Source organism: Arachis stenosperma, chromosome 5, assembly GCF_014773155.1.
Source record: "Arachis stenosperma cultivar V10309 chromosome 5, arast.V10309.gnm1.PFL2, whole genome shotgun sequence".
In the NCBI taxonomy this organism is placed as follows: Eukaryota; Viridiplantae; Streptophyta; class Magnoliopsida; order Fabales; family Fabaceae; genus Arachis; species Arachis stenosperma.
The window spans coordinates 18,003,323-18,013,863 of record NC_080381.1 but is presented as its reverse complement, the minus strand read 5'-3'; positions in this window follow the sequence as shown (position 1 = coordinate 18,013,863).

Below are 10,541 nucleotides of genomic sequence, written 5' to 3'. Positions count from 1 at the left end.
GCGATACACTGTCCAAGAGAAAGAAATGACTGCGGTGGTGCATTGTTTAAAAATTTGGCACCACTACTTGCTTGGTTCACATTTCAGGATCAAGACAGACAATGTGGCTACTAACTACTTCTAAACTTAGAAGAAGCTTAGCCCTAAACAAGCTAGGTGGCAAGACTTCTTAGCTGAGTTTGATTTTAAATTTGAGTACAAGCCAGACAAGACTAATGTGATAGCAGATGTACTAAGCTGCAAAGCTGAGTTGGCATCTGTAAGGCTGAGTTGGAAGTCATTTCCATAGTTACATTGATGGAGATATTGTGCATACCATTAAAGAAGGGTTACATCATGATCCAATATCCAATAAGTTGGTGGAGTTAGCTAAAGAAGATAAGACCAAAAGATTTTGGCTATAAGATGACCTTTTCTACACCAAAGGAAAAAGACTATACGTCCCTAAGTAAAAAAATCTGAGGAGAAAGTTAGTGAAGGAATGCCACAATACTAAGTGGGCTAGTCATCAAGAGCAACGAAGGACCTTAGGATTCATTAAATCTTCCTATTATTGGCCTCAAATGAGAGATGAAGTGGAGAGTTATGTGAAGACTTGTCTTATGTGCCAACAAGATAAGAATAAAAACAATACACCAAGTGGGTTGTTGGAACCTCTGCCTCTGCCGGAGTGACCGTAGAAAAGTGTGTCTTTGGATTTCATCTCTGTCTTACCAAAGTTTGAAGGGTTTGGATCTACTCTTGTAATAGTGGATCGATTTTCGAGGTATGCTATCTTTATACCTGCTCCTACTGATTGTACTGTAAAGGAAGCAACATGACTATTCTTCAAGAATGTCGTGAAGTATTGGGAATTACCTAAAAGCATCATCAGTGATCGAGATCCATGCTTCGCAGGATGACTATGGATATAATTGTTCAAATTGTTTGTATTGGAGCTTTACTTCTCGAAGAGCTTCCAAGCTCAAATTGATGGACATACAAAGAGAGTGAATACCTTACTCGAGTGTTACTTGAGGCATTTCGTAAGCGCTATTCAGAAGGATTGGACAAAACCTTTAGATATTGCCCAGTTCTCATACAATCTGCAAAAGAGTGAGTCCACAAAAAAGAGTTCGTTCAAGATTGTGACTGGACAACAGCCGCTTACACCACACTCTCTTTCTTCCTCTTACTCAGGAAAGAGTCTTGGAGCTTAACACATGCTCAAGTCTTGGAAAAAAACAAGTAGATGTCACTAATTCTTACCTTAACAAGGCCGCAAAGAGGATGAAAAAATGGGCAGGCAAGAAGAGGAGACATGCTAGTTATCAAGTGAGAGATAATGTAATAATTAAACTTCTTCCACAACAATTCAAAGTTTTTCGCAAGGTTCATAAGGGTTTGATATGCAAATACGAAGGGCAATTTGAGATCGTTGGGCGTGTTGAGGAGGTTTTTTCCAAAATACAACTCCCTCGCTCTATGAAGATACATCCACTCTTTCATATAAGTATGCTTAAACTATATCATGGAGATTGAGAGAAACTGAGCAGATGTGATTCGAATCGAGTTCCACCTGTGCTAATTAGATCATTCGACAAAGAGATTGATGAGATCCTAGCTAATTGAATTGTGCAAGAAAGAGGAGTACCATCAAGTATCCAATACTTGATCAAGTGGAAAGAACTCCCAATAACAGAGGTTAGCTGGGAAGCTCGTGAAGATCTGTGACAATTCCAAAAACACCTAGAGCGCTATCATGAACAGAACGCGACAAGGATATCTACACAATAGGTGTGGGAGAATGTGACAGTAAATTTTAGGTTAAATTTAACGGTGTTTGTATAGTTTTCTGGAATATTTGAGAATGCTCTAAATGATTCTAAAACGTTGTAAAATGTCCTAGAATGTCTCGGAATATCCTAGAAGGTTCTAGAAGATTCTGGAAGGCCATAGAGTATTTGATGCGTGAGCATCTTTTCTATCTTTTCCTAGTGAATTTGCATTCAAATTGTTAAGTTTAATCAAGAATTAAATATCTTTTAGCCACTATGGATGCTACTTTGAGTGCAATTCTGTTTACTTCAGGTAGCATTCGGATGGATTTGATGGAGTTTCTGTAGAAAAAGAGAAGAAAGCGAATGATGTTGTCAACCCTGACCTCCTTGCACTCTAATATGAATAACTTGAGCTACAGAAGTCTAATTGATGTGATTCCAGTGGCATTGGAAAGCTAACTTCTAGATCTTTCCAACAATATATAATACTCTACACTTCTTTTCTAGCGATTCGGCAAGGGTGGCGCCTAACTTGGGATTCTCTAAGTTAGGCGCCAAGACAAGCTCCACACGTTAAGTGCATGCTGTATAGGTGGCGCCTAACTTGGCTTTTCCCAAGTTAGGCGCCAGAAAAGGAGTTCAGCGTGAAGTTAGGCGCCATGCTCATCAAGTTAGGCGGCAAGATGGATTTTTGCGCTAATTTAGGCGCCAGACACAACCTTCACACTCAAAGCAATTCGGCCAGCATGAAGTTAGGCACCACAATCCACCAAGTTAGGCACCAGGTCAAGCAAGTTGCGTCTAATCCTTGCTGCCTCCTCCAAATTAGGTGCCAAGTCCTCCAAATTAGGCGCCACACTAATGATTCACAATGGTCCCCACATCTCAATTGAAGATGCACGAAGATCCTATTTGATTTTGATTAAATTTTAATTTATTTATAAATAGGAAAAGATATTATTTAGTTTTAGAAAATATATTTTACATTAATTAGGATTAGATATAAAGGGAAAAAGAATCAGCCCTTCGGGCTAATCTCTCTTCTCTCTTACCTCATTCCTCACTTTACAGTTTTACAGAACCGTAGTTTTCTCTCTGAACCATGAGCAACTAAATCTCCACTGTTAAGGTTAGGAGCTCTGTTTATTCTATGGATTAATACTATTACTGTTCTATTTTAATTCATGTATTGATTTCGATTTCAAGAATTGTTTTCGTTCTTTATCTTATGAATCTGGGTGGAATGAAAGTATGACTCTTGTTCTAATTGAGTTCTTGTAAAACTTGGAAAAACTCTTTACTTGAACAACAGTTTGAAAACAATTTCTCCTAAATTTCTAATTATCTGGACTTAACGGGATACGTGATATATACTCCTCTTATATTTGGGTAACTAGGATTTCTGTGGCATATAAACTAGAATTGAACTTAACCATCTGATTGGAATCAAGTGACCAAGGATTTGGCGGTTGATGAAGGTTATAGGAGACTAAAAAGGTCTAAGGAATTAGGGTTTAGTCACATATAGTTTGCCATGAATTGAATCTTGCATGATTAAAATAGTTGGTAAGAAAAGTTAATCCGGAAAATAAATATCTCTGAAACCTTAACTGTTTTCTCATATATATTTCATAATCCGTTTACTGCTTGCTTTCTGATATTCTGAATTTACTGTTTATACTTTTGAACTCTCAAAACACCATTTTCTGTTTGTCTAACTAAGCAAATCACTTAACCATTGTTGCTTAATCCATCAATTCTCATGGGATCGACCCTCATTCACTTGAGGTACTACTTGGTACGACCCAGTGTACTTGCCGGTTAGTTTATGAGTTATAAATTTTGCACCAGTATTCTAGAAGAATGTGAATGTATACAGAAGTATGAATAATAGTATAGAATAATCTAAAAATATTTAGAAAAATATGGTAGGTTAAATATTTATAATGAAGGTTATGAACACTCGATCTAAACTGTTGATTAGATATAATCCTAACCATCCATTGAGGAGGTGGATGGTTATAAATAGGGGATTAAGAGTTAGAGTTTAGGTGTAAAAGTCATTTTGTAACAAATACTTGAGTAATAATGTGTTATTTCCACTAAAACTTTATTTCTCTTGTGTTCTTAACTTTCTTGTTAAATATTGAATGTTAAGCTGACTTAGTCTTACCTTAAAAGATTAAATAAGTTCAAGTGCCGGCATAATAGTGTTAAAGTGTATCTAAGACCGTGATAATGTGCTAATCAATAAAATTTGATGTTAATCCTTATGGTTTCTTATCTTGTAATTTTGAAAATTCTTTTGAGTAAGTTTTGAGTGTTTTTACATAAAAAAAAAATAAAAAAGAAAAAATAGATTGAAGTTAATATATTTTGACATTAAAAATATATTTGTTTAACGTCTAATAATGTATCAATTATTATTATATAATTATTACAAAAGAGTAGCAGAGATTTCAAATTCTAATTATAATTTCATAATATTATTAAATTAACTATTAATTAGTATTTATTTTTAAATTTAAATAATTTATTTATTAGTTTATATTTATTATACTATTTATTTAATAATTTATTAAAAAATATTAATAAATATTATAACAATAAAAAAATTTAAAAATAAAATAGTATAACTTTTTTTTAAAATAGATAGATATCTGCAAATAGACTTTTGACCGATTTGATATCAAAATTATGATATTTTATATTTTTATTTGAATGAATAAAATTAAATAAGTCTCCACCAATTTGAGTTGGTTCATATCCATTTTATGTTAGCACTTAATAGTCAACTCAATTTATTAACGTGACACGTTAACTACTTTCTTTAATCGATACCAGTAGTACGAGATAGAGGGCCGCGTTATCTGATAGAAATCAAGATCAAGGATCGAAGTAGAACTTTTTTTAGGGGTGAGCACGGGTAACGGGTACTCGATTACCCATCTGAATTCGAACCAAATCAATGAAATTGGTTCTGGAACCAACGGGTAATCGGGTCTAACCCGAACCAAACCAATGGCTATTTCTAGTGATTGGTTCGGGTATCGGTTATGGGAGTGCGGAACCCGAACCAACCCGTGAACTCGATTATATATTAATTAAATAAAAAAATATATATTTCTATTACACTTTTGTATTTAGCTTCTAATATGTTTAGTATTTAATATGTTTGGATTTTAATGTGTTTAGTTTTTAATGTATTTGGTATTTAACATATTTGGATTATTTTTATTGATGTTACATATTTATTGTACTTATTGAATTTTTAAGATAAAAATTTAGATTTTTTTATGAATTCCAAAATCATCAGGTACCCAATTACCCGAATCGAACCAATCCGTTCTTAATCGGTTTGATTTGGTTCGAGTACATACACAAAAAATTATAAATTCGAACTAAACCAAACTAATTATATTTTAATTTGTTCGGTTCTAATTTTACTTTAAACTCGAACCAAATCGATCCGTACTCACTCCTGCTTTTTTTCGTCAATAATCTTATAAGAAAAAATGGATAGGGACAGATTAGTACCTTACTCTAAAAATAAATAAACTCAAGATTCAATTGCGGTAAATCAGCTGTGCATCAATCAACAACTCATCATCCATTTCTTAAGAGCAACTCCAATGGGTATATATTGAGGCCCTGTTTCTGACAAAAGAAAAACTGGGACCGTTGGAGCAAAATGGAATGGGGTCCTTGCACAAGGACCGATGGGACAAAATTCCTCTGAACGGGGACTGAGAGCAACGAATAATAACTTGCCATTTGGCAAGTTATTATTTAAATAAATAATTATATAAAATTTTAATTAATTATATTAAATAATTATATTAAAATAAATAATTATATTAAATAATTAAATAATAATTAATTTAGTAATAATTATAATAATTAATTATATTAAATAATTATATTTTTATTTAATTAATAATTTATATTAATTATTTAAATAATAATTAAATTATAATTAATTTATTAATAATTATAATAATTAATTAGATTAAATAATTAATTTTTATTTAATTAATAATTTATATTAATTATTTATATCAAAATAATATTAAATATTATTTATATTTATATTATTATATTAAATTAGCCGTTGTAAAACTAATCGTTGCAAAAATAGCTGTTAGAAACTAGCCGTTACTATGTTACCGTTATTATTAATAAATTAATATTTTTTTACTCTATATATACCACTTAGATACACTTGTATTCTCACACTCTCTACTACTCTTCTTCATCTTCTTCCAAGTTTACAAAATCAAAATTATGCTACTATTATTTTTTGTTCGAAAAAATGGATCTAAACCAACTCAACTCTTTCTTTAATTACTTACAAAACTTTCCTCAAATTCCAAATACCCAACAATCTCAAACCTCAAACTCTCAAGTTCCAAATCAAAACTTCATACTACCAAATACATTTCAAAATCCAAATCCACAAAATCTCTCTAATTTCAATTTTCAAACTCCTTATAATAATCAATTTCCTATATTTCAACCGTAAAATCAAAATTCACAAACACCCCATTTTCCATTTTCATCCATATTTAACCCCTCTATCGGAAATGTTACTCCAACTTCTTTGCCGTTTCCAACTCAATTCAGTGCATCAAGACATAACTCATCTGGTGTTGGTGGCTCTTCTAACCCATCCTCTCAGATTCCTATACAATCTAGTCCAAATTCGCAATATTCAGATTTTGCCAACTCTCGTGGATTAGATGCTATCGACCCTAATGATGATGATATTGAAGATCGGAGGCAAGATAGTATTCAACACTGGCATTGGAAAGAGGATGAGATGTTGATCAGTGGATGGTTAAATGTTTCAACTGACCCTGTAGTTGGTACCGATCAAAAGGGAGAAACATTTTGGAGTCGAATTCATAGCTACTGTGTAGAATTTTGCACCGACATGACAAGGGGGTAGTTGCATGTAAGAAACGATGGTATAAGATCAACAAGGCTGTTGCACAATTTGCTGGTTGCTACGATCAAGCTAGTCGAAACATAAGGAGTGGTTCGAACGCTGATGATATAAAGGAGTTGGCTTATAAACTTTATTCCACAAATTATGGTCAAAAGTTCACTTTTGAGAGGCATTGGAACATGCTTCGGTTGGAGCAAAAATGGAGAAGCCAACTACCTACACAGAGTGGCGGCTCAAAGAGAACCAAGGTTAGTGCAACTGGAGCATACTCATCCTCATCAAACCCAGAAACACCGTTGGCTGACGAACCCGGTGTGGACTCTCCCGTTTGCCCAAGGATCAAAGAAGAGCAAGCGAAGAGGTAAGGGAAAAGCACAGATGTCTGAAGATTTTAGCAAAAGAAAATCATCGGTTGTCAGAAAATTATCTCTCATGGAAGATATTAAGAATGTTAGAGAAAAAGAACTAATGGAAAGGGAAAAAGAAAGAGAAGAGGAGAAGGAACATAGAGCAAAGATGATGGCAATCAAAGAGAAGGAGTTACAAATTCAAGCGGCAATGAAAGAACAAGAATTACAAACTCATATGTATATTAAAGAAATGGAGATAAAAGCAAAGAAAGGGAAATGGATATGCAAATACTTAATGCTGATACATCTACAATGAGTGAGAAACGACTAGCTCTTCATGAGATTGCATGTGAGAAAATAATGGCCAAGTGGTTTACTTAATGGTTCCTTGTATTCGTAGAGTTATGTAGTATGTTCTTATTTATTTATTGCGTATTACTGGTATGTGATGTAGTTTGTTTTATTTATTTCTGATGTAAATTTTTAAATTAGTTAATATTATTGTGTCGTTATTGTTCATGAAAGTGACCGTTGCAAAACTAGCCGTTAAGTAGCCGTTGCAAAACTAGTCGTTAAGTAGCCGTTAAGGAAAACTAGCCGTTGCAAAAGTAGCCGTTGCAAAACTAGCCGTTACAAAACTAGCCGTTAAGGTACTTATTGCAGACACACTTATAAATATCAACTATCAATGACTCCACAACTCCACTTCAACTCTTGTTTCTCACCTCGACAGAGAACTAAAAATTACATTTCTCCATATGGCTAGAAATTTTGATGATATGTTCAATGAGGCTTTGTATGGCAAAAGAAGACGGTAAGATAACACACTCATAGATAATTGGATCGATGAGTATTTATTCGAAGATTCAGAAGAAGAAGATATCGATAGAAGCCCTATCCCAATTACTCGTAGATGGATCAACAGAGATCGAGAAGCAGGACATGATCGCCTTTTCCAAGATTACTTTGCAGATGAACCGGTGTATAATGCTGACATTTTTCGACGGAGATTTCGAATGAGAAGAGATGTGTTCCTTCGGATAGTAGACGCTCTCTCAAACGTCTATCCGTATTTCCAACAGAGGGTTGATGCAACTAGAAGAAGAGGCTTGTCGCCACTTCAAAAATGTACCGCTGCGATACGGATGTTAGCATATGGCGTAGCAGCTGATGCTGTTGATGATTATGTGCGCATAGGCGAGAGCACTACAATTGAATGCTTGGAAAAATTTGTTGAAGGTGTCATTTCCGTGTTCCAGGATGAATACTTGTGAAAACCCAATCCAAATGACGTACAACGCCTGCTACAAATGGCGGAGGGTCGTGGCTTCCCTGGCATGTTGGGTAGCATTGACTGCATGCATTGGCAATGGAAAAATTGTCCAAAGGCGTGGAAAGGTATGTACATGAGTGGTTATCGTGGGGTTGCAACCATAGTACTTGAGGTTGTAGCATCTTCAGACCTTTGGATATGGCATGCGTTCTTTGGAGTTTCTGGTTCAAATAATGATATCAACGTGTTAGATCGTTCTCCAGTGTTTGATGATATTCTAAATGACCGTGCTCCGGAGGTAAATTATACTATTAATGGTAATAATTATACAATGGGATACTATTTAGCAGATGGTATTTATCCTGAATGGGCCACATTTGTCAAATCAATCTCAAAGCCACAAGGTGAGAAACGCAAGTTATTTGCACAATACCAAGAAGGGCAAAGAAAAGATGTGGAACGAGCATTCGGAGTGTTGCAAGCACGCTTTGCAATTATACGTGGTTCAACTCGTTTTTGGGAAAATAAAAAGCTTGCCAACATAATGAGAGCTTGTATTATATTGCATAATATGATTGTTGAGGATGAAAGAGACAGCTATGCAGGAAATTTTGCTCAAGGCTTAGAGTATGATGATGTTGAAAATGGCTTATCATAACCTCAGCTGGGAGAGGAAGATTTTGCACCATACCATCAATTTCTCCAAAGAAATGCCCAACTTCGAAATAGGCAGTAGCATAGATAATTGAAGGAGAACTTGATTGAACACATATGGCAATTTCACAATGCTTGTCATCAACTATAGAGTTTAATTATGTTTTTCTTTGTATTAAGTAATTTTACAAATTAGTGTAACCCCGAATTATCTATTGTGTATTATTGTTATATATGAATTTATTTAATATTAATATCTTTTAATAGTAAATTATTTTTAAATTTAAATATTTAAATTACATTATTAAAAAATTAATTACATTAATTACAAGTATTTTAATTAATTAATTAAGTAGGACCACAACAGAGACTAATGTTAGTTCCTCCTAATGGAGAAAAGAGAGATGCTTTGAGTTCCTATTTACTGTTTATGACGCAAAAGCTGATGTGGAATTACTTTTTATGACAGATGGGCCATAAATAGAAATTGAAATGAGTACCCTACTGGAGATGGTCTAACTCTTCGTTGCATTGTCTTGAATAGTATTAATTTATTATCGTTCATCTGTGATGAATTGCATGCAGTCATGCACATCTGAACTGTACAATTTCATTTTCGAGTAAATACTAACTTTGTGGTGGAGGAGCCATAATGCAATTGTCTTATTTTCGTTTAATTAGCCTAAATAATTCTATACAAATGACTCAAAATTTTAAAGGAAAAAAAACATTTTCGAAAAAAAAAAAAGGTAGCTTGTGCTATGTTAATTGTTTCAGAAGTAACAAGCTCCCTTTTTAAATTGTCCTTATTTTTTCAACTAACAATGAAAATTGAAAAGCATTCTCTTAAACGAGGCTATAAGTACGTAATCACAATCAAATTGTTTACTAGCTTTTCAAATGATTAAATTAGTCTTAGTTTTAAACCAATCTTTAAATTGGTCAAATTAATCTTAACTTTAAATCGTCAGCTGATGCGAGCAAATTATTAGGCAAGTTGTCATAGCATAAAAATTATTCCAATTAATTTGGTTCCTTTTCAACTAAATTTTCAGGTACAATTTGGATGAATTAAAAACTAGAAGACTAAAGGTTGGTTTGGATTAACCTTTTCGAGTGAAAAATGTTTTTTTTTTTTAAATTAAGTATTTTTATTTAATTTAAAATCTATTTAAATACGTCTTTTAGAAAAAATATTTTTATTAAAAAAATTTATTTACTTTTTCTAAAAACTAACACCACCTTACTTTTAAAAAAACAGAAACAAAAGATATTTTTAATACTTAAAAATTCTTTAAAAAATTATATAAATATGAAATAATTTGTCTAATAATTTTTTTTAAATTAAAAAAATAAATACTTTTTTTAAAAATCAATCCGACCTTAAATTGAATCGAAAGTTAAATTTCAAGACATTTTAAGTATTAACTCGTTAATAAAAATTGCTCTCAACAATAAAGACTAAAGAAGTCTACGAGAACAAATTACTTTATTCAAAAAAATCTTGATAAATAAGAGACACTTGCCTACTGGGATTTTATTAATTGATTTCATGA